We start from the raw sequence: 26,200 nt of genomic DNA, 5'->3' as shown, positions 1-26,200 counted from the left end.
GGGACTCTCTCAGATCCTTGTTTTACTCACCTTATTTATCTGTTCCGCTGCTTTGAAGCAGGCAGAAGCAGCTCTCTCGGTCCTGCCTTTCTTCGGTGTGCGATGGGGATGCTAATGAGCACAACATTTTCAAAGCGAGCAGAACAAGCAGACGGAAGGACACCAGGACATGGAAAATGAACTGACCGGATCGCCGGCTCCCCTGCAAAGACAGTTAGCTGTCCCTCTAAAATAATAAGAAGGCAGAACATTTTTTTTTTAAGTCATACATTTCTGGTATTTGGGAAAAGATCAAAGTTTGTCAGCATGACACTTGTACAGTTTCAAAGGAAAATCGTAGTTGTACCATCCTTTCAAATAAAGCAGGTAAGCATGTTAATGGACAAGTGAGCGGGGGTCACCTTGCAGGCCATTCCCATTAGAGCTGCCCCCTGTTCTCGGTGTGACAACCACCATCTGTTGGACAGGTAGGAGCTGTGACTTCAGTGCACTGTCGTTTGTGGGGGGGAAAGTAAATACAAATTTTAGCACTGAATTCCCAGTAGCTTTGACTTTGAGTTAATGATTGTTTTTGAGTCCACACACTTCCATAATTGCACTGGGAACCAAATCATTGCTTGTTGAAATAGAAAGGAACTGTAGAGAAGGGCTTATCTTACCTCTTCATTTCAGGCTAAGTCTGACTCAGGAAGAATGGCTTACTTGTTAGGGGCACAGAGATGCTCGTTAGATGAAATTTGGGTTAGGGTGTTCATTTCAGGATTAACAGCAGGGTGGCGGTGAGGTGAGGCTGTGAGCTTTCCTAAGCCTCACTGTTTTTATCTGGGAAATAGGAAGGAGGATATCCATCGTATGAGGTTGTCATGAACATTAGGCCAGTTATGAGCAAAAAGTATCCTATATATAAAAAGTGCCTAGTAAATGGCAGCTATAATGAGCAATGCTTGAAATCACATGATTAATGACTACTCTATGAGGGAGTATGCCAAGGAAAACATATGTTCTGTAGGTTATGACCCCATATAACACTAACCAGCATAAACTATTGTAGAAACAACATTGGATTAACAAGATACGGTTCTTACCTTGACTTGGCTATCAGTTTAGTGTGTGATTTGGGGTACTTCACTGTAACTTCTCTCAATCTTGATTTCTCCTAAGTAATACACAGAGTAAGCCTACATATCCTTTAAGTGCCTTTCCAGAGATTAAATATCATGATCTGCTTTTGTCGGAGTTGCTAGTCTATGAATAATATGTAGACTGTTCACACCTTTTTAGACATGCAAGTGAAGACTGCTCTTGAGTTGACACAATGCTTCAGCCACCGATGGAAAAATGACTAACTCTGGCCCCTGCCATTCCCTACACGCTTCCTATTGCTCATTGACAAACTGATCAATATAGAAGTTATTGTGTGGTAATTATGGTAAGGTGAGGTGATATGTCCTGTGGAAGTTTGAAGAGGTAAACAGACACATAAGAAGAAAACTAACCTCATTCAACTCTAAGCATAGTCTATGGTAATATTAGGTGCTAAATTCAGGCTAAGTGTATGAATGGAAAAACAGAGATTAAACATTAACTGTTTTAAAGATGGGTCAGACTCAGAAAATAAGGAGACATCCAGTGACAAGTAAATACTTCCTATCCTTCTGCCCTGCACTGTCTTTCACTCACAGGTATGTCATTTTTTTCTTTTATAGCCCCAGTCACTGTACGGATTTATGCATTCCATAACTCAGGTATAACCAAGAAAGAAAGAATTGAAAAACACGAGTGGTAGAAAAAGTCACCTTTCCCTACAACGTTTTGGAATCTTTAAACTTGCATTTGAACCTGCAATTAGTTCATGAATTTAGACAAATTCTCTACCTGAATTTCTTGTCCCCCTTGTCTCTGACAGGACATGAAAGAAGAAGAAGTGAATATTTCAAGGTCAAGTTTGGGGGATGATTCAGGGCCCTACCACATTTTTGCCTGACACGAACCCATTAGAATCTTCTATCACTTCAGCAATTCCTCATTTGCCTTCTCACCAACCACTTGCCAAGGCTGTACTGTGGCTCAGTGAGACTTCTGCTTGCTTCTTTCATTCATGCAATAAATGTTATTGAATGCTTACATTAGCTTCTCGGCCCTGTGACAGCTCTTTGTGATGTATTAGTGAGCAAGTTCAAAGCATACTTGCAGACAACATGTCTTTCGTAGCATCTAAGGGACACAAGAAGATGTGCTGGGGTAATACGTTGAGAAAATGTTCAGTCTCGTCTCTCCCATGGTCCCAAGGTAAGTTTTTTTTTAAGTTTTTATTTTAATTCCAGTTAGTTAACATACAGTGTTATACCAGCTTCAGGTGCACAGTATGGTGACCCAACACTTCCATACATCCCCAAATAAGCTTTAATATGCAATTTCTGTTGCTATCCATCAAACAGCTATGCGTGGCTGAACTTGGAATGTGAATGCTGGCCTGGGGGGGATACTCATGTAGAGGTGGGGTGGATAAACACCCCAGACGCATTAACCCTAGAAATTGCAATTCCCAGCATGTGTGAGCATTGCTCTGTAACTGATGGTGGGTGGTTAGGTGCTCTCCAAAAAGAATTGTTTCAAGCCACCTGTCTTATAAAAGTAAAATATTAGAATTCCCTCAAACTAATTGTCAGATCTCAGAGAGGGGTTTTTCCCCCAAGAGCATAGAATTGATCATTTCTTGGTTGAAGGTTCTTATGTGGATACTTCTTATTTCTTATTGTTTGATGAGATTTCTACTCTAGCAGGAACATGCACATTCTTCATAATCTCGCTCCTGCTGTCCTTGCTGATCACTCCCCTACTCTACACCATCTTCCAGCCATAACAGCGTCTTCCCTGCTCTCCAGACACATAGGCTCTCTCATGTAACAAGGCGTTGATGCATGCTGCCCCATTTGTCAGAAATGCACCATCATTGAGTTGTATTAGGCAAACTCCGACTCGCTTTGCAAAACCTCTGCAGGGTGCCCTGGACTTCCCTCGGTGCCCTCACATAGTGCTCAGGCCATCTAGTGGAGCCCTTACCAATTTATACTGTAAGGCACTGTCTTCCCTTGCCCACCTAGCCTAACTGGGCATGAGTCTTCAAAGGCATGCTGTATCATTGATTTTTGTATCACCAGCAATTTTGGCTGAGTCAAATAAATTAAAAGATTCAAGGTCTCTCTAAACTTCGAAGAGGAAATGTAGGTATGTTCCAACAGCAGGAGACTTTAAAAGGGAAAAGGGCTCAAGAATGATAGAAGACTCTCATAATGAAATCAGGAAGATGTACTAACATATGACCTAAGTAAGGAAAAAATATCTATTTGAAGAGGCTGATGTAGTCGTACAGGCTGTTCTCCAGTGACTAAGATATCAGTGGGAACGTACAGAAAAAGGAAAAATAACTAGGTGCAGAGAAAAGATAGGAGGAACTCAGGAGAAAGGTGATTCATTCTGGGGCCCTAAGCTATCCATAGAGCTTCATTGTGCCATTGGAAAGCAGGACTCTTTCATGGGGAAGCAAGATAGGGAAGAAAGATGGCAATGTCCACCCGACCACAGGAGATGTGGCCTGGGCGCAGTTTTCCATCCTACTTGGCTGATTGAGGTGTTGAGGTGTATCAATCAGAGGGGTAAAATTTCCTCATTCCATGCCCTCACAGTGGTATTAATGTGGATCCTGACAGGGTCTGCAATACAGATTATACTTTAGCCCACATGGAGGAAAAGATTGGCAAAGAATAAACAGGTTATTAGAGCCGCAACCAAATGACATAGTGGGAGTACATCTCCAGTGAGATAAAACAGTGCATATCTGGGTCTGGGGAGGTTAGTTGTTGGGCTAGGGAATTATAGTGTGGGATATTAAGACTAGGTGGCTGTTGAGTGTTTACAGATATAGGAGAGTAGAGAACAGAAGGGAGAATCCCCACTAAGAACAAGAGATGCCAAGCTTAAACAGTGACAGTGAGATTTATTCTCCTCTCCCAGATGGAAGTGGTGAGTCTAATGTCTGTTGGCTATTTCAGCTAGGTCCTCTAGCAGAGGGATGTCAGGATAGATAAAAACGGAATTTGGGTCAATAATGCAACATGGCTACTACTAATCTTCATGAAAAAGAATAAATTAATAGAAAGGTATTCTCTAGAATAAAATATGTAACCGATACTCTATTTTTGAACTGTCAAGTGCACACCAAAAATGTCATGTTATGTGCATAGCATAAAGGTTAAGATGGAAAAAGACACAGGGACATATTAAATGGAGATCAATAGTCAGAATTCAAGATAATCTTAAACTATGCTATAGAAACACAGAAATGTTTAACCAGAAAGAGAAAACCACGAAAGATTATAGCACTATTTAAATGTAGATGAGGGACTAAATCTGTGAATCTGAAGAATTTGGGAAGTTGGAACTAGTACCAATAACTTGAAGTTTCAGAGTTTATACTTTCTAAATACAAAGACTTTTCCCTTTTCTCCAGTAGTAGAGATCCCCAAACAAAAACAGAATGATCTGCCTCTGCAAAGGGGCACGATTACAAAACATGCTCCTTAGGGAAATATTTTGTCCACTATATTAACAGGTAAGAAAGAGATTGGAATTCTCAACCCGGTGATAACCTACGACTTCGAAAATCAACTCTGTGTTATTGCAAACAGTGTTAAGAACATTAGGATCCATGAGTGAGAATATCTCAGGGGCCATACCTAGAAGACATTCTCACGGTCAAGAGCAGGTGTTGACAATACGCTCTCCTGGCCGCAGTCTATGAGTTCTGTTTCTTCTTTTCCAGTTCTTATAAATGCTATTTCTTTTTTCTTGCCTTCCTCCACTCTTCATAGTGAACAGAAGTAGTAAGCATGGTCATCTTCATACCCTCTCTTATTTTAAGGGGAATGCCTCTAACATTTCTTCATTAAAAATTGTGCCAGGAAGGATTCCATTAAGGAAATGAAACCACTCCAACTATTTCAGGCATAAAATTAGTTAATATAGAGTGTTAGGTACTGATAAAATATTTAAAATGCTGGGGTAGTGGAGTCTTGCCTATTCATGAGGGAAAAAAAAAAAATATATATATATATATATATATGTATACACCCTGACTCAGCTTTCTGAAACATCCAGAACGTAGCTCCCATCTAACTTCCACCTTCCAGATCTCATATGTTTATCTAACGGAAGGACTTAATTCATTTTCAAACCCTGTCTGTGAAGGAAGCTGGGAAATGCAAATTCCTGCTTTGAGTTCCTGCAAAGACTCACTAGAAGGTATGCCGAGAGCTAGTGCTGTGACTCCTCTCCAACGTACCTTCTCTTCCGTGGACACTTACTTGCACTCTCAGTCATCCTTGTTTACACTAACTCACTCCCTTAAAAGGGAGGGCATAGTCCACGAATCACTGTACACATCTCTTGGGAATATCCTTTCCTCTTCCAGGTCGGTCATAATCCCACCTTACCATCCTATAAGCTAAGGACTTAATGGCTAACCCCCTTCAGCACTTCTTTTATTCATGCTGTGAAAAAGAAGGAAATGGTTTCATTTTTACAAATACATGCTTAAGAAAGCAAAGCTGAAAAGAGGGGTAGTTACTAGGGTCTTAGTTTCTGCAATTAATCAAGAGATGGTGTCTGACGTTTAAAATGGGTTCTCCTTCCACCCATTGCATGGGAGCATCTTAGCTGGGGGAGTTCTTTGTGTGGGGGGTTGAAGCGGAGGACCCAAATCCGTATTTCCACAAGGTCTGAGCCCCTCATGGTCTTGTCTATATGGACTTGCTGAAGTCTTGCACGAATTTTTCCCACCGGACCTGACATCGGAAAGAGGTACCCCAAATCATTACCTCGGATTCTAGCACATTCCTCCTCACTTACATTGCCAGCAGCAGCACTAACTCCCCACACTTGACAGGGTAAACCCTCCGGCTGACGTAGAATATTGTGGGGCTATTGGATCGACGGCATGAGGAAAGCAAAATGGCAGTCTCAATGGAGACATTGTTACATCCTGTGATGAATCACCTCTCCCTTAGGCCCTAGACTTTGAGAGAGCAGAGTCTAAATTCATGGTGATAGATGACAAGGATTTTGCAGATGGGCCTCAGGTGTAAGAGTGAGAGGGACGATTGCTGCTTTTACCACTGGTTCTCCAGTCCTGTGTTCCAGCTGTGGAGAGACAGCATTCTCTCTTCATTGATCTTGCATTGCATTCAGTCCACCCCATAGGACAATAGCCCACACTCAGGAGGTATTTTCTCCCAGTTGATGCTGTACCTGAATTGTCAGGAGCCAGCTGCATCTCATAACTGGGCACATAACATGAGTGAATGCCATGGTACGAATCTATTACCTTGTGTACTTTGCCATTTAAAAAAAAAAAGAGAGAGAGGGGCGCCTGGGTGGCTCAGTTGGTTGGGTGACTGCCTTCAGCTCAGGTCACGATCCCGGAGTCCTGGGATCGAGTCCCGCATCGGGCTCCCTGCTCGGCAGGGAGTTTGTTTCTCCCTCTGACCCTATCCCCTCTCATGCTGTTTCTCTCTCTCTCTCTCTCTCAAGTAAATAAATAAATAAAATCTTTAAAAAAAAAAGAGAGATAACTTGGTTAGAAATAGTGTTGTGTGGAATACTATGAAAGAGAATTAGGCATTTCATAAGTTTACAGCGGGAGCTCTAGAAGAGATATGGCAGGCATGGAAGTCGAATCCATATTGAAAGTAAGGATATGGGCACCCACTGTAATGGAACTGGGCCCATGGGGTCAACTTGCCACCAGACAGTGATGTCATATCTGGGGTTTGGTGTCTGTCTCTGCTTTGGTAGAGAGGGCCCTTAGCAGTGTTGGCCATTGGCTCAGCTTTGTGGACTAGCAGTCTGTATTATTGAGGACTATATTCAATTTTATAAAATTATGAGGTCTTTTTATGGTTATCTTTTCTTTCTTTTATTTATTTCTAACAAAATTGCATTGGGTTCAGATAACGTATGGTACCAGTTACTTTATTTGGTGTTTGTTTGCTAATACCTGATTTATGAGTCAGTCACAATTTTTATAAATGCTCTATAGTACACTTGAGAAGAGTCTGTTTTAAGTCTATGTGTATGTATTTTCTTTCAAACCAGATTATATACACATGCTGTTTTTAACTTTTCAAAAGTAAATGTACTATGAGCACTTGCTTATAAAAACTCCAACACATTGCTAAAAATAAACTTTTTAAACTTTAACCTGGAACCTGTCCACAGAAGTTGTGTAAGTCCCCGGATCCTCATTAAGACATGCTGCTTAGGGGCCCCGGGGTGTCAGGCACCAGAAGGAGGCGGTCTGTGGACTTCAGAATGTGTAAAACTCAGGAGTCTTTGTAACTGCCCACATTACTTTTGTTTCTTTCTTTCTCTACCTCATTCTCCGGAGAGTCTGAGAGTAAAACTTTCCCAAAGAAAGAGCTCCCCTGCTCACTAAAAAGCCTCAGAGAGAATTGGGAGGATTGGGGTTCATGCTATGCCAGGCAGGGAGGAGATCCAACCACAACAGAGAACAAACACGAGGTGCTGGCTTTTGAAGGGAGGTGACCTAGCTGGGTTCCCCAAGTGTGCTGGGACGAAGGAAGGGAAAAGAGGGGGATGCCATTTACAGAATGAGACGAGCTGGGGCTCCTCCCATTCGGGCTCCGTCTTGCCTCTGCTTGGAGCCTCTCTGAGAGAGAGAAACACGTTCCAGCTCTGCGGAGACGTCTGCACAATTTAACAACTTGACTAACACCCTTGCTAGGAACCCAGTCACTGAATTTTGTGGCACTTTCACCCAGACTGTGTAAAAAATAAGCCCTCGGGCTCCTGCTGACCAGCCTCCTTGTGGGCAGAAGGCCACTGTCTGATGTAGAGGACCACAGGGCGCACCCCCATCGCCTTGGAGGGCCCTGGGTCCGACAGAGGCTGATCTTTCCGAGCTTTCACGAAGCATTTCACAGCAACTTTCTCACCCTTATCTCTGCACCAGGCTTTCCCGACAGTGCTCTGGATTGGATGTTTGCTCAGAAGCCATTTTTTAATTTTAGCCTTGTTTGGCATCTGGAGAGCTGGGAGCCTTCCAAGCCAGCAAGTCACGATTTCATTTCATTGAAAGTCCTCCCTTGACGTATTCCTGTCCTCTTGCAAATTCCATCCCGAGCATCGGGAGCCACCAGGTAACTCTGGCCACCCCTGGAGGGAAACCTCCTCTGCTGGATCACCCAGGACGTCAGGTGGACCTCCTGCCTTCCATGGGCCTCAGGTGACAGCGTTGGCCTCGTATGTCTAAAGTCACTGCCTGCACCTTGCCATTTCCAATCAGAGCCCCATTCCTGGCAGACGGGGGAGGACTCAGTCTCCAAAACCTCACAGTACATTTCCAGTACTACCTCTCAGGCAGTATGTCCATCCTTAATTAAGTACTGCCATTTTCCGCTAATGGCGGTACAGGAAGGGGAAATGGGGAGGGGGGAGATTTGGGGGGGGGGCAGCAGCCCAGGTAGACAGGTGATAAATGGAGAAGAAAAATAATCAAAAACACTAATGCTTGGCATAATGTTTCCTAGGGCCAGGACAGAATCTAGCATAAAGACATGATTTTAACCATCGAGATCCTGTTTTCTGTCTCAGCTCCGGATCTGGCATTACTTAATGGTACGACTTTGAGAGCATCGGTTTGCCTGTTGGGGTCCCCAGTAGTTCTCTTCCGAGGAATGAGGATCTATAATGTCCCTTTAGTTCTCAAATCCTGAGCATGGGTTGCGTTTGACCTCCTTGTACAAAGAATAAGCTCCTTACCCTCCATTTCCGAGGATGATCACTAGGCAGAGTGCCCTGGGTAAGCTGCACCATCTTGTGTCCCCTCCCAGCCCAATGTTTGCATGTCGAAGATGTGCTCTCTGTGTTCCTATTCAAGGAGACATGACCTGTTGCAGCGGTCACTATTTCCCTGTGTGTTCAAATCTCCTTCAGTACAGGTGTTCAAATTGAGACCTATCGACTTTGTTCTCTATCACCAGGGTCTCATCTGCCTCCTCACTGTCCTTTGCTAATTGATAACAGATTGCTTCATATTAAGCATGGGTTCTAACACTTAGAAGACAAAAGGGAGTTCTGTCTCCCACCTCGTGTCACATAGCCTGCTGTAGTCTAATATCACTAAATATTTTCTGAAGGAGTACAAAAGGAACATGGATGTTTAAGGCCATATGATCAATACTATGTTTATCTATGGAGAGTGAGAAACATTGAAATTATTGTAAACCAATGAATACCATCCTGAAAAACCGTAACAAAAGGAAGTCCATTCAGCAAATTTCATTATCTCAGAGATGGGAAGAAGAAAACAGAGATTTAAATAAGTTACCTTTAAAGAAAACTATCAAGTATTAAATAAGCATGCAAGGGATTGTCTGTGAACTCCTAAAAGTACTTCTTAATTCTAATTCAATTGGCATTTATGTCAAATTTATTTATATCATTAGCTTTCTCCTGAAGCATCTTATTTATCCAAATACATTTTAAGTCTCTTAAGGACAGAAATTTATTTCAGGTTTTCGATCTATATGTGTTCCTTCAATGATTATTAGTAATTACAGTTTGTGAAATACCATATGATAGGTAGTGTGCAGATCAAAAATAAACATCCAAGTTAATTTCAAGAAGCTTACAGCCTGTTGAGGGAGGATGTGGTGTTAACAGATGGGGTTAGGAGTCACGTGAGTTCCTCGACTGAACGTGGGCCCTGGATGGATTACCAGCTTCTTGCTCTGTGGTTTCATCATCTGTACAAAAAGGCTGATGGTACCTGCCTCAGCTGGAAAAATGACATGTGGTGTCCCTAGAATGTGCTTGGCGCTCAGCAAATACGGGATTCCGTCTGGCCTCTCCTGAAAACACAAGAATCGCGTGTTAAATAAGCATTTACTGTCAATATTATGAAAATCACGAACATCCACTCTCCGAATCCTCACAATCACCCTCTGAAGAAAGCACAACCACCAGCCCATTTTATGGATGAGGACATTGAGCCCCAGAGATGTTACCAACAAGCTGCAGGGCTGGGACTTAACAGCCAGCCAGTCAACCTGGCTTAAGATTCTGGGTTCTTAACTACTTGGTTGGTTTACAAACCCAGGCATTTAAGAGAAGATGGTTTCTATCGTCATCTGTCTTCCAATATGTAAGTAAAAACTAAAAATGGATGTTTTTACTTTTCAGTTCTGATGAGACTGAATATGGTTTACCTTTACTTTTCATTGCACTTCTTTCAAAAATCTCTAATTTCCTTTCCTGTTAACTTAATCATCTATTGTTGATTTGATGTAATATTTATTCTCCACTTACTAAAAGTAATAAATTTTGGTTGTCATGATTTGCAAATATGTATTTCCATTCAGTCACTCAGCTAATACTTATCAAGAGTTTATTATGGGTGAAGTCATGTGCTAAGTAAGCACCTGAGACATAAGGAAGAAAGGAAGAAAGATCTTTTGCCCTCTGAGGGATTAAAGTCTACCTAAAGACACAGATATTTAAACAAATACACATGTTAAAGGGGCTATCAGTTTGATCCTTCCAATCTTCTTTTCTTCATTTACTAGCTGTAAGACATTGGCCAAACACTTAACATCTATTTCCTTAATTTTTTTTAAAGACTTTATTTATTTATTTGAGAGAGAGACTGAGAGAGAGAGAGCATGAGACGGGGGAGGGTCGGGAGGGTCAGAGGGAGAAGCAGACTCCCTGCCAAGCAGGGAGCCCGATGCGGGACTCGATCCAGGGACTCCAGGATCATGACCAGTCGCTTAACCAACTGAGCCACCCAGGCGCCCAACAGCAGAGGAAGTTTAATGAAGGATATTCCAGGAGTGTTGGGGCTTATGGGCTGAGGAAGGTCTTACCCACCAGAAAGTCATGTGAGGAAGGGAAATCTTTGTTGAGCAAAAAGGGCAAGGCTAAGAAATAGTAATTTCAGTAAGTTACCTGAAACATGGCCCACTTAAAATGAAAGGAGAATGGGGCAAAACAGCAAAATGTATTGTGGTAATAGATTGAGAAATAGAAAGATGTGTACATTTCATATTTATACTTATTCTCTATTTGACTTTCTTCCACAAACTGAAGTATTCGCCTCTGAGAAATAGAGAGTTTCCTGCTGGTGATTCTGTTAATGTGAGTTCAAAACTGGCACATTCTTTAATAAGCTTTTATAACGCTGTCTATTTTGAGAGAATGAGGGCGACAGGTATAGCTTATAGAAATCAACACCTGAAGTCATTAGGCAGATTATTAAAATGTGTCACTAGCTGTGAGAACAAGAAGACAGACAAACAGCGTCAATGTCAGCACATGGCAGAACTCGCACCCACTCTAATGAGGGCTGGGAGGCGGATACACGACCCCTTCCCACCAAGGCCATAAACTCCCAAGGATTTGGGTCATTGCACTATTACTCTGTTGGTAAAAGGAACGCTGTCGTTTGAACCTCTCACAATACTGGGCGTTAGGATTTTGTTTTTAATTCCATTCTGCCTCCTTTCAGAACAGGCTCAGAAATATAAATGATCCCTCCAAGGCCACACAGCCAGTAAGGGATGGAACTGGGACCCTAGTTCCGATGTTTTTTCCACTGCACAGTGCTTGAGTGGTGCACACATGTGTGAACACACACACACACAATGGATTAATCAATACAAAAAAGCAAAGCTTTAGAAGTCAGTAACCTCACAGGCACTAGTAATGCCGTCAATTCTTATTCCAGAAAACAAGGCAGGGATTATACTAATTTCTACTCCCTACATTTCTTCCACACCTCCCACCTTTAACTGCTTACTCTAAAAACTGGTTTTATTTTAACCCAATTGTCACCCATAATATTGCCTGTGATAGAGTGAGAAACACTTGAGTTTTCTAAATTTCTTCAGAACATAACCCTGAAACATAAGGAACCTGCAATGATGAACTGTAAGAGTCACAAGTTATCATGTACCCAACTTGGTCATTAGACTTGAGTGGCTTTGTTGACATAGAATTGACCTACAATAAAAATGACTAATTTTAAGTGTACGATCTGATGAAGTTTACAGATGCATGGAGTCGTTTAGCCCCCACCACATGATAGATATTGAACATTTCCACCACCTCGAGAGTGCCTTCGTGCCCCTTTCCAGCCTGTCCCAAGAACCCCTGTTCTGCTTCCTGTCAATACAATTCCACCTTTTCTAGAATAACGTGTAAATGGAATTATAGAGTGAGTAGTCTTTTGTATCTGATCGATCAGTGACATTCAAAGGTTCATTAAAGTTAGGGCCCAGATAAGTGGGAATTCCTGAGGGCTTACATAACAGAACGGATAGCTTAGTTTACTACCACGAGGAAGCAGTTCACCCAGAGATTATATCTTTTTTGAGTACATTTCCATGTTCTATGTGAGATCTAACCTGGATTCAAAAAGTAATTTTCCAACAGCCCTAGAAACTCGTGAGATGAAGGGAAGCTAATTGTGACCAGAGCTCATTGTTGGTTTTGGCAAAATCTCACTTAAGCCTTAAGAGATCATACTAACATTCGTTCTCCTTGTTTGTGCAAAGGAAGCCAAAAGTGGTTATGTGGGCAAATAATAGAAGTATACTGCTTTTGTTGGGAGATCATAGGAAAATTATATTACATAAACACCTGAAAGGCTGTGCTAATTCTCGTATTGACGTGTTATCAATTATTATTTGAAATTTGTTTCTTTGTTTTACCAGGTATTTGGTTTTATTCGCTATTTGTGTTTCATTTGTGGTTCTTATTCTTTATTCCTAATTGAACCAACATCTATTTTACAACATTCTGCCTTGGGCTGTGATCATGACCATTAAGACGGTCCTTCTGTCGGAGGACAGAGAAACCAGAGGGGGTCGTCTGAGGAAAGAAACGGGGACGGACCAGATTCAAAGACAGGGTGGGTTTTCTTGGTGCCTAAACCCATTCCTTTTACAGCTACTGTCACACCAAAGTCTCTCTATCCACAAACCCCCACCACAAGACCTGAGTTTCTGAGCCCCAGCTTAAGGTACCCTCGCCTCAGACCTGGGGAGAGGAGGCTGAGTTTCAATGTACAAATCCAAACAGCAGACCACTGAGACTCAATGAAATAAAACCCTTCCATTGTGACTCTGATTTCAAGGCCTCTTTCTGCTCAAGATCTTGACTTTCTCTCTTTATGTTTCTTAAGCTCTTACTGTGTTTATGCACCACACTAACCCCTGGGAAATCAAAATAACTACAAGACATCATCCCTACCCTAGCGAGCCTCACAGGAAAAGGAAACATAAGTTATTAACTCTAGGGTTACCTTGTAACAACTATAATAGATACACGTAGACACATACTAGTCACCTTCTCTGTGGGGATCAAAGGGGAATAAAGAGTGATCCAGATGACAGGTGGCCTTTGAACTGGGACTTAGAGACGAGGCAGGCAGAAGGCAAACCTGCATGAAAGCAGAAATTGAAAAGCTAACTGTGTGTTTAGGGAAACTCATGAGTATGAGTCTCTTCACCCTCATGATATTCCTAAAGAATTAAGAAATTCAATGTTCATTATATTCCCAAGCTAAAAAATAAGCAATGGTTAAAAATAATTCAGTGCATGCAGGTGGACCAAAAAAAAAAAAAAAAGTAACCTATTTAATATTATTATTAATCCCTTAATTCTCCCTAGTTCAACTTCTTTGAAGTGTCTCTGAGCTCCATTTCATGACACTGGAAGTCTACTGAATTAATCAGAACATTTGGGAGGCAGTGGAAATCAAGGCACTTTCTTCACTCAGTTAGCTCTTGTCCTGCTGAGGGTCCTCGCCTGTGTGCCCTTTTCCTCAGTATTCCCTTCAGCGTCGCTTTCCGGAGCTTTCTCATCCTGCATCCCATGGTTTGCCAGTGACATCATTTCCTCTGCTTTTCTTCTCTAATGAGGTGGAGTCTGTATTCGTGGTTCTGTTCCATCTCCCTAATGTTAACCTCCTGCCGAAGGCAGGGCTCTGATTAAGGACATTCGTGATTAGATTAAAATGTTCCTTCTCACTTTCCCCCTAACTATCTTTCTAACACATAATGCTATTAAAATACAGCTGCACTGTGCCCTGCTCCCTTATAGCTCAGACCGGAAGCTAAGTCCACATGTGTCCCAGATATCTGTCATTTTAAGGACAAGTTCTTGTTTAAAATATCCCCAAACTAGGTCTAAGATGAACAGGAAAACCACCATAGCACTTCAAATGACAAATAAAGCAAAATAAGACTCTTATTGACCCCTCATCACCACCATCCCTAAAGATGTACAGAGAATTATGAGCATCTTTACACGACGGCAAAGATATGGATGTAATTCAAGGCTCTTGGATTTGAGGAAGTTATAACCAGAATTGGAAACAAGACATTAAAATATGAGTCCTTAGTCATGAAGTATGGCAAGAGTTGATGTTCATAGTAGAGATATGATGGGTTGCTTAATAAATTTTAAGAATAAAAATTGTTGCAGTTCTCTGTAAAAATAAAAAAAAAATCACTTCACGTTGACTTGTAATGCACTAAATTGCTACATCCTTCCCTAAAACCTAGATTATCAAATGCACAGCTTGCTTGTGCCTTGAAATTACTGTCATTTTAGTTTGCCAGCTAATACGTTTCCTTTTCTTCAACCCTGGATGGGGCAGGAGAGGAGGGGAAACTAACCTTGATTGAGACCATCCTTCAAGTCTAGCATTGTGTTAATAGTAACCCAGATGCCTTTTGAAATTCAAGTTAAAGCAACTTGAAAACCACCCCCATTTCCCTAAGGAATTCTACCTGCCCTCACTCTGGGGGGTGGTGGGGGCGGTAAGGTAGGAGAGGACTTACAGTTTTATAAGCCTTCTCACTGCGATCCCTTGTGATAGCTCAGGAACTGGCCGCTCTTTTGGTCCAGTGTAGTCTGTGTGCCCTGGACAGGTGCTCTCCCACAAGATGAGACTCGGTTAAAAAATCTGTTTTTCTCTCCAGATCCTGTATTCTGGTGTCTGTCTTTTGTGCTGGAATGACAGTGCGACGTTTTGTATTGTGTGAGAATGCTGGCGATTTGTCTCAATATCTAGCAGACCACCTGATCAAAAAATCAACTTGTAGTTGGTTAAGTGGCCAATATTTGTTAGTTGTTACCACAACAAAGCCTAGTAAAATTCAATGAATATAGGTGAGGTCACCCTCAGCTTTCCAGCCTCATCTGCAACCATTTTACCCAGCTCCTACATCAAAGAGTTAGGGTTCTGCATCCCACACCCTAGATCTATCTCGCTCATGTGACCTTGTTCCCCCAAAGTCTTCCAAACTTACATTGCTTCCAGAAACTTTCTTAAGAAGCAGATACAGCATTGCTTGGTCAGTGATATCCTCCTGAACCCTGGTTGAGTACCCTTCCTTATCACCCGAGCAGCTCACCAATTGAAAAAAAAAACAACTATACAATATTAGAACTATCTGTGAATCTGTCTCCTCCATTAAGTTATAAGCTCTACATGTCATTTCATATTTTTGCAATATGTAATTATAATATTTTAAAGGGTAATCTTTGGACTACTATCTCTCTAGACACATCAAAAAGCCCAAAGATTATGGCATTTTGTCTTTTGCTTCTAATTTGTGTCCTCAAAGCACCTTGCACAGTTCCAATGGAAAATAGGTGCTCAATATAGATTAGTGGATCTGACTTGAATAATGAGCTATGTTATAAAAGGGCTGAATTATATCAATAATTAAAGTTTTAGTCAAATCCTGTGATAAAGAACAATGCTTAATTCACCCTAGAAAGGGCACAAAGCTCTTGATAATGACAAGATTAAAAGCCTATTAATATTTCAGGAAAAGTGTGATCATTTACATCTGTCTATTATGCCCTCCTATTTTTAATGCTATGTCACTTTAGGACTTAACATATTAACAATATGAAATTCAATTTTCCATTTATTTGACGTTTCTTCTTGGGTACTTATTGAATATAAGTAACAGCAAACATGAAGCTCTGAAAGCTCTAAAATTATATAGTTCTAGGGAGAACAAACAAGGATAAACTACAGAGCACCTATAAATCAAATAAAATGCATCTGTACTTGGTGGGAAGAAATCGGAGTTTAGGAAAGACACTTAAAATATATTTAACAGAAAGAGTCAAGTAGTCAAGGAAAAATGCCTCTTAAAAAGAAATATCTAAAATAATGATAATCCTGTTGAAATGATGGGTGAGATCATAAAAATAACAGCTGTTCAAAGTGGGTTTTAACTAAGTCACTAAGGCAGCTGACATTCGTGAGATTACGTTATTCCTGTCTTATCTGTTGTTTCACACAACAGGATACTATCTACTTTCTTTCTTTTTTTTTTTTAAAGATTTTTATCTAATTATTTCAGAGAGAGAAAGAGACAGAGAGCACAAGCGTGAGGGGGTTGGAGAGGGAGAAGCAGACTCCCTGCCGAGCAGGGAGCCTGATGCCGGACTTGATCCCAGGATCCTGAGATCATGACCCAAGCCGAAGGCAGACTTTTTTTTTTTTAATTTTATTTGACAGACACAGCGAGAGAGGGAACACAAGCAGGGGGAGTGGGAGGGAGAAGCAGGCTTCCCGCTGAGCAGGGAGCAAAGGCAGACTCTTACCTGACTGAGCCACCCAGGCGCCCCTATCTGCTTTCTTGTAAGTGAATGAAATGTAACTTTATAGAACTCAAAATTCATTTGCAGAGAATTCAATATGAGAATATACTTCTATCAAGAGTACAGCAATAGGGGCGCCTGGGTAGCTGGGTCCGTTGAATTTCCGACTCTTGGTTTCGGGTCAGGTAATGATCTCAGGGTCATGAGACTGAGCCCCACATTGGGCTCTGTGCTCCAGGTGTAATCTGCCTCTCCCTCTGCCTCTGCTCCTTACCCGCCCCCTCTCAGATAAATAAATAAGTAAATAAAATCTTTTTTAAAAAAAGAGTACAGTGATAATTACGGGACGCCTGGGTGGCTCAGTTGGTTAAGCGACTGCCTTCGGCTCAGGTCATGATCCTGGAGTTCCTGGATCGAGTCCGGCATCGGGCTCCCTGCTCGGCAGGGAGCCTGCTTCTCCCTCTGACCCTCCCCCCTCTCATGTGCTCTCTCTCATTCTCTCTCTCAAATAAATAAATAAAATCTTTAAAAAAAAAAAAGAGTACAGTGATAATTAGATTATTAACCAGGCATAGGATTGTCTTCACTCTTGATATCTCCCACTCTATAATTTCTATTCATTTTATTTCCCTAAAAGCTGCCAGTTGGCGGACCCCACACTCTAACGCACACTTCAAATTAGGTCTCACATAAGTTTGTTGAGGAAAATGCTTATTGCTCAAAGGAAAAATATATTATTCGGCATTTAATTTTATTAAAATCCCTCCTCATTGAGGTATTCTATCAACAAAAGTATTTGTTAAATTGCAAGTGTTTTGGGTAAAGATTTGTTCATACCTCGGTTCTCAGAAATAATGTTACATTTTACTCTATGCTTTCAGTAGAATCTGGAATCTCTGCATAATACAGAGCATTCTTGGACAGAAGCTTGTATAAGTTCATTATGTAGTTAGAAATTGCATAATTGCAAAATGCATTTGTAATTTCTAGCTTGAGAGCAAATATTCTCAAAAATCGATGATTCCTCAGCAAGGTGCATCCAGGTTTGACCCTTGCACATACTATGGTGGGTTACTTTGAAATATTACCACCATCAAGAAAAAGGAGCAGCTTAGTGCCCAGCATACTGGCTAAATGGCTAATTCAGTGAAAGACACTATCATTATCTCTCGAGGTTTCTCTGTGTGTGGCCCAGAGCTAGGTGCTCTGCATCCGTCTTCCGACAAATTCCTTTATATGACTTCATTAATAGTTCTGCATTCAGGTCCCCCTGGGGTCAAAGAGAATCAGCGTTAAAAAAAGAGCCAAGTTAGCCTGGCTAGGACAGAACCCCTAGTAGAAGATACAGGAATATATATAGGACTAGGCATATATGTTAAACTCATTGAAACATTAATATATAAATAAGCAATTCATGTATCAACAGTGAGCTGAAGAAAATTAAAATATAGGTGTAGTACTTAAACTATATATTATTTTAGATGCCTTCTTGCTGGTTTAATATCACTGTAACATTACAGTAAAGCTTGTTCCCCCCAAATAACTCCCCAATGGTGCCTTGCTGACCAGTTTTCACATGAGAGGACTCCATCTTTTGCAGACAGTCCATCACTGAAGTGTGATGCTAATCGGAATGGAGCTCCACTTGGATCCCTAGCAACTGATGACATTTCTCTGTTCAGGTAGAATGGCTTTGATGGCATGGAAGAGGTCACAGCTGGGCATCAGAAGACCCACACAGAGTTCGTGCTCCAACGCTATGCCGATCTCGGAGTATAGATTCACATGCTCTGTGCCTCTCCTCTCTCATCTGTTAAAGGGACCTAATAATAAGGATGTGTAGGGTTGTAGAAAAGATGAGATGACATTGCACATGTAAATACACATTATACATGGAGATGCAAACTCTGTGCCCTTCCACGGGCGGGCACTCTGCCCATCCGCCTCCACCACCCAGGCAGGCCCAGCCACACTGCGCCCTGTCACCCACCCACTGGAACTCCCCTTCTGCTGCACTTGGAATAAAGCTCCTGACCCCAACTAACTCAATACTTCCAGACATGATCCTGAAACAGGAAAAAATGTGTAAGTAGAGAGAAAGACTGGAAATGAAAGTTCAACAAGAGAAAGGAGAGGAAACAAGGTATTTAAGTAAAGGAATCAGGAATGGCTTGGGGAGCAGAAATCATCGACGGTTCTATACATATGTATTATAGGATGATATGTGTGTATTCATACTGAGTGTATACATACAATGCATAAATCCCATATGTATACACAAATCTCCCATTAAAATGAGAGGTGCATGCTTTTTTTTAAATAAATGAATGATTTATAAATTTCCTTTACCTCAATAATTTATCAGTCTCTTCAAAGATATTGATAGGCAATTAGATTGGAGGTTTGCAAGCTTCTTTGAAATGAAGTCAGAAAGAACTAAATGGTATTCAAATTGTCATCCTGACAATTTTTGTAGAGCAAAATGTATTATGGGGAAAGTATAGTAGTTATTAAAAGACAATTCCGAACTACCATTTTTCAGAAGAACTGATTGATACCCAAGAAAGGATTATGGTTATTTTGGTTTTTATTAAAATAATCTTTCCTCACATATATTTTCCCAACTGTTCTTTTATTCAGAAGACATTAATGTAATTTTTTTTAAAGATTTTATTTATTTATTTGAGAGAGAGAGAATGAGAGAGAGCACATGAGAGGGGGTAGGGTCAGAGGGAGAAGCAGACTCCCTGCCGAGCAGGGAGCCCGATGCGGGACTCGATCCAGGGACTCCAGGATCATGACCTGAGCCGAAGGCAGTCGCTTAACCAACTGAGCCACCCAGGCGCCCGACATTAATGTAATTTTATCTAAGAAAGTTCCCCTCAGCACCCAGAGTTAGTTAAAAAATGAAAAGTAACAATCACAGATCTTGAATACTGCAGGGAAGTTGCTGGTCAGAATTGTATTTGAATTTTTCTGAAGATACGGGAACAAAAAAGTGCAAATAACAAAATTCGGTTAGTAAAATAATGTCTGACCTATTTGGCCAAAACGTAAGTTAAATTTGATTGGGCTTAAATGAGTGAGTGCAGTAAAATCATCGAGTAGACCTGGAGAAGCCAAGGCGAGGAAGAGGAGAAGGAGGAAGGATGGAAGAGGATCAACCCCAGCAGCACCATGCGGTGCAGAGCGAGGGGCCGATGTGACTAAAGAGACACAAGCCTCCCCGTAGGGCCTGAGCCATGTGTCCACATGGTCCTCTGGTTTTGAAAGTTTATAATCTTGATTTTTTTTTTCCTTTGGAAGACAGTTGTCTTGGTCAGCTTAGGCTACTATAACAAAATACCATGGATTAGTGGCTTAAAAAACAGGCTTTTATTTCCTGAAGTTCTGGAGGCTAGGAAGTCCCAGATCAAGGGGCAGGCAGATCTGGCTCCTGATGAGGGCCCTCTTGCCCTTTGCAACAGTGGCCTTCCCACTGTGCTCTCACAGGAAGCAGATTGGTGTCTCTTCCTCTTTTTGTATGGGCACTAATTCCATCATGAGAGTCTCACCTTCCTATACTAATCTAATCCCAATTACCTCCCAGAGGCTCCACCTTCAAACACCATCACACTGGGGATTATGACCATGGCATGAATTCTGATTGATACAACATTCAGTCTATAGTAAGGGTCTCCAAATTTTGTGAGCTTCAGGCCCCACAAACCTGCATCCTCCCCAACGATCACTATGATAGAGCTATGGCTTTGTTGAAAAAGTCAGGAAAAAATGTGTGTGGGAAGATCGTTATCCAGGTATTTTAAAATACATTAGCTCATTCTGATACTCAGCTGTTCCTGCTTTGACCCATCAAGCAAATCTCTGTTTTACCCTCTTCTGTGGGTATGTTTTCCAGGGAAAGAGAAGGACAGATGGTATCTAAGTGGGTAAGAAACAATTCTCCCAGTGCAGCATTTGATCTTCCATTTTGAGGTTATTTGTTCCCCAATCCCAAGCCTCTGGAGGATTAGCTGTGTGAGTTGGGTTGCTTCTTGGCTTTGCCCACTTTTAGTTTAGGATTAATGTTTCCTGTTCATGCAACCTTAGTTACTATTGTACATCTGCTTTCCAGCTTCCAAAATTTTATCAAAATTTTACCCTCTCTGTCTTCTTTCTCTTTCTCCCTTTTGCAGATTTATGATTTTGAAAATTCCCAACAAAAATACCAATTGGATTTCCGGGGGAGCAAAGCAGCTGGATTCCAAAGTATGCCGGGAAAAGAGAACTTACAAGACAGCTACAAGAATTCTGAAAAGCAAACAATAGCAGAGAGCAAGATATTAAAACATTATAATGCAGCAATAATCAAGAGATTGGCATAGTTCAAGAAGCTCAGGAAAACAGAAACAAATACCAGAGGGCATAAAGAAAAATACTGAAAAACTTGAACATGAAATGTTTGTAAACTATGAAAAGGCAAACCCCCCATAACCCAAGTTGAAAGGGAAGTACACATTAAGGAAACATTTATTTTTAAGACATAGGCCAGACCAAGGGATAATACCTAAAATGTATAAAGAATTACTTTAAATTTGTAGGAAAAAACTAACATCCCATTTTTTAAAATAAAAATGCAAAAATACAAGTGATAATGCAGAGGAGGCAAATTGCTTATATGCATAGGAAACATGAAAATCATGTGTTATTATAAAATAGAATTATACAGATACAAACTTGAAAAGGTAAGATACTATCTTTACCCTCATGTTGGTAAAGTTTGAAGTGCTTGACCTGCAATGTTGAAGAGAGTGTAAGACATAACCCCACCATCCCCTCTTGCTGGAACTGTGCAAACAGAGCAACTTAGCTCTTCAATATTTACACCTTTTTTTGTCCTTCGACCCAGCTACCCACCTGTAGGATTTATCTTATTAATTTACTTGTACACAAATGGAAATATATTCAAAGCATGAACAATAAATAAGCTAAGGGTCCTTGAAGAGAATGCCAGTTACTTAATCTCTAGTACATCCATAAATGCACATACTCTGTGGCTATTATAAAGAATAAAGTTGATTTTAACTTGCTAATATGGAAATAATTTCCAGGTGTTGTTAATTGTAAAGACTGTGGTTTAGAACAGTATGCAGTGCAAAGTCTCCTTTGCAGATTTTTACATCTATGTATGAATCAATGCATTGAATGTCTCCAGGAGGAAATACAATAAATTATTATCTCTGTGGAATGAAATGAGGGTACAGAAAGGGGTTTTTGTCTTATATGCTCTTGATGGAAGAAATCACCATGTAAATATCTTGCATTTATATTTAAAATAAAAGCAAGTTAAGTAAGAATTAACTAACAGTTAAAATAAACAAAATTTGAATTACGGCAAGAGAATGGTCAATAAATAAACAGAATGAAACAGATACCTAAGAAGATATACCTAAAGGGAGACAGCACAACGCACAGGGAAGAACTTTTCAATAAAGGTTGATAAGAACTTAGAATAATTTGGCCAAAAAAATAAAGGTCTTGGATCCTCACTTCACATTATGACCAAAACAAATTCCAGACAAATTCTAGGGTCAATTAAACAAAACACTAAGCTATTAATTAAACCATAGATAAACTGAAGGAGATATAACAGTCTTTAATAAACTAACTGGGGGAGGACCCAATGAACTTCAATGTAATTAAAAAGGAAATCTCAAAGAAAATGGATCCATTTGGTGAAATGGGATGAATTTAAGTTCAACCACAAAGATAGTTGACGAGATTTGCAGGGAATGTCCATCTTCCGCTTCTTACCATAGTTACGCAGCCTTTGGGGACCACTGTTGTTGGGGCAGGACAGCACCAACCCAGCTGCAGGGGTGAGGGGGAGAGGGGCCGACTGATTCAAACGAGTCAAGAAGCCTACTTATTCTCTGGTCACAGTGGCTGGTCCAGGGAAAATCCAGTAGCCAACGGAAAACCCTAAGATATGAGGGGATATTCATGAAGGTCTTCTGGGAAAGGGAAGTTTTCTCTTCTTTCTGCAGAAGACACTAGGAGAGACGCTCTCTCTTCTTATGAACTGTGTGATGTGAGAATGGGGGGCTGAGGTGTTGAAGCCATTTTGCTGCTGCAGGTGGAGTGATTGCGAGGGAGCATGGTGGGAGGTTGTGCAGCCTGCAGGGGGAGCGTGAGACCAACAGTGAGAGAGGCAGGGGGCACAATCGGGATGAAACGTGGTTCTGGGCATGTAGCTTGAGTTACTACACAAAGGTTCTCCTAAGGCCAGATTTCTAGCGGCAAACCCAGCTAATTAACTGTGTGTTTAGAACAGCTTGCACTGGGTTTTCCATAACTTGCAATACAGAATTTTTTTTTTTTTAAGATTTTATTTATTTATTTGACAGAGACAGAGACATCGAGAGCAGGAACACAAGCAGGGGGAGTGGGAGAGGGAGAAGCAGGCTTCCCACTGAGCAGGGAGCCCGATGTGGGACTCGATCCCAGGACTCTGGGATCATGACCAGAGCTGAAGGCAGCCGCTTAACGACTGAGCCACCCAAGCGCCCTGCAATACAGAATATTATGATACATATTTAAATGGATATTTTCTTTTTTTTTTTTAAATGGATATTTTCTCAAGATAATGTTTTGGATTTCAGGGAGGGTTTTTGAGTCCACAGACAGCGCCCCCAAATATAAAATCCACAATCATCCCATCGGAAGTAATCCTTCACTTTATAAATAATTCACAATGGGGCTCCTCCGAATATAATCTCCCCTAGTGCCCTTAAGATGGAAACTGATTTATAAACGATTTCTATCCTAACGTGAAGTAATACCCTTCATCTCTTAGGATTTCACAATTTGTGAAGCTGTGTTATGTGCATTATCTCATTCAATCTAGGAAACCAAAGGAAGCTGGCGATGGCCAAGATCCTAGGAGTATTTTCTAGGAAGAGTTGACATCCATTTCAGTCCACCCAACAGGGATAGTGATTCACTTTGCAGTTCTACAGAATGATGCCAGTGCCATAAATCCCAAATTATCACCATTCACACATGACCTCATATCTCCCAAAACAAGTCCACAACAGTTCTATTTGATGGTCTGGTCATTGGTTCAGTAACCCCACTGCCAAGTGGGAAGCTCACGAGCTCATTGGGAGACAAATGGGTGTGAAATTACTCACATTCACTAAATACATGACATTTGGAAAAGTTACTTAAACACTTGGAGCCTTGAATTTATCATGTGAAAGTGGAAACAATAAACACCCACATCACAGTTTTGAGCACTAAGCAAGAGTATCCCTTTCACATTTTTATTCTTCCTGTGACCTGTCTTACCCTCTTCAATGCTTCTTTCATACACATATGCAAATTGTCGTACTTTCTTAATTTGGAAGTTTGATCATTTCATTCCCATGCTTAAAAGAGTTCAGTGATTACAGAATGGATCCTGAAACCCACCTGAGGACTTCCACCACCATTCACAACCTGGCCCCGGGCCACCTCCTCACCTCCGGGCACTTGGCACGCCTTCTGGCCATGTGCGCAAGATGCAGAGGCAGCTCCAAACAGCCCGAATGTTCCCTCAGCAAGAGGAAACTTGAGTCAGGCTTCTTCCTACTCTTTGCTTAGAGCGCTTACTTTGGAAACCTTGCAAATTCATTTTTTTTCCTCTTTGTAATGTCTGCTAATCTTTTTAAAGGCCTCTTGCAAGTTTTAGAACCCAGGACTGTCTTTCTCAAGGACGCAGAGTCATCCCTTTGAGGTGTAAACATCCCAAGAGGTAACACCCTCATCTCCCAGGTTCTGTTGGACGGTAAGAGCCTAACTTTGGCGGGTGCTTTGCTCCCAGTTGCAAAACTATCTCTTGTCACAAGGACATGGGTTTACTTTTACTTTGGGTGCTGCCTTTTAGCAACCACAGGTGGCCATGTTCTCCCCTCATCTATCGTTAAGGACCCCCTGCCCTTTGTCAGACTGAGCCCGGCCTCTCTACCCAACTGCAATGACCTTGAATAAATTCTCCTTGCTTGTCTACCTTTTTCTGGTGGGGTTTTTGCTTTGACAAGCCCCAAAGGCACCATGGTGTGGGGTGTTATTCATGCCTGCCTGAGCTCACGTCCCATCAACCTCAAAAAACTGTCTCTCTTTACCCACAGCTCTTTACGCCTCTTATGTCAAAGGATTTACCATGTGGTAAATTGCACTTGTTTCAATCCACTGGCCACTTCAACTAGAAACTTTTGAAGACAGAAACTGTTTCTTTCAAATTTTTGTTCTTACTGGTTAACCCAGTATGAGGTGCTCAGAGCAGTCTCCATAAATATTTGGTATCTATCAAGCAGAATATGCAACCTGCATCTCACCAGACTTTTAGCCTCTTACTTTATTGGACCTTAAAACTAAGTTCGAGCCAGAAAGGAAGTTGGAGATCAGAAGGAAAATCTCATAAGTAAATCAGGAACAAAATACTAGTATCACTTCTCAGCAAAGATAATGAGGATACTGAGACCATAGGCTCTCTCCTTCCAGGAAATAAACACCATGCGGGAGGAATGGTGGCAAAACCAAAGACAGCGACTTCAACACCTTCCAAAGTATAGTTTCCTCCAAATAAAATGGAAGCATCTCATGGATATTTCTATATAGCTTAAGATAGCTGTGCTTTTCCTAACTGTATTTTCAACATTACTAAAGCAGATGTTGAAAAATAATAATTGTGAAAATACTACGAAGAGGAAAAAAAGAAAAGGAAGAGAGAATGAAAAAGAATACTAAACATTTTGGACCCTTATAATTTTGGGGGAACTGTTCTAAGCAGTGCGCCCTGGCCGTGCAGCGGGCACATGGACACTGAGGTCATAGGCACCGAGAGGCTGGCTAACCGTCCAGATTCACTCTGCTAGCAAGCCGCCCGACCCGGATTCAAGCCGGGCACATCATCACCCAAGCCTGGGATAATGCTCACCGCATTATAATGAAGCAACACGTTCACTTATGGATAAATTCAGATGTTGCAATCCAAATGGTACTGTTGGTGTGAGACACACTCAGATATGCACTTACATGTTGTAATGAGCTCTATAGAAAATAATCACTACTGATGAATTACTGAACTCTGCTTCTGAAACTAACGATGTATTATATGTTGGCTAGTTGAATTTATTTTTTTTAAAGATTTTATTTATTTATTTGAGAGAGAGACAGAGAAACAGAGACAGAGCATGAGCAGGGGGGAGGAGGCAGAGGGAGAGGGAGAAGCAGACACCCCCCCTCCACAGGGAGCCCGCCGTGAGACTTGATCCCAGGACCCTGGAATCATGACCGGAGCTGAAGGCAGATGCTTAACCAACTGAGCCACCCAGTTGCCCCAGCTAATTGAATTTAAGCTAAGAAAGAAAGAGAAGGAAAGAAGAAAGAAAGAAAGAAAGAAAGAAAGAAAGAAAGAAAGAAAGAAAGAAAGAAAGAAAGAAAGAAAGAAAGAAAGAAAGAAAGAAAGAAA

The 26,200-nt window shown here is 41.2% G+C and overlaps 1 long non-coding RNA gene across 1 annotated transcript in view; it reads right to left on the bottom strand.

The window, feature by feature from the left end:
- Positions 1-9,597: 9,597 nt before the first annotated feature.
- The window catches only part of LOC118009247, a 42,100-nt gene continuing 25,497 nt past the window's right edge, over positions 9,598-26,200 (bottom strand). The window contains exons 2-3 of the long non-coding RNA XR_004678853.1: positions 13,426-13,519; positions 9,598-9,929 (exon numbers count right to left, since the gene is read on the bottom strand). This is a non-coding gene — a long non-coding RNA (uncharacterized LOC118009247). The remainder of the gene's footprint in view (positions 9,930-13,425; positions 13,520-26,200) is intronic.

The sequence above is a fragment of the Mirounga leonina genome, unplaced genomic scaffold (genome assembly GCF_011800145.1).
Source record: "Mirounga leonina isolate KUSES-001 unplaced genomic scaffold, KU_Mleo_1.0 Mir_127, whole genome shotgun sequence".
In the NCBI taxonomy this organism is placed as follows: domain Eukaryota; kingdom Metazoa; phylum Chordata; class Mammalia; order Carnivora; family Phocidae; genus Mirounga; species Mirounga leonina.
Note: the sequence above shows the minus strand (reverse complement) of the source record. Positions and strands in the feature narration are given on the sequence as shown.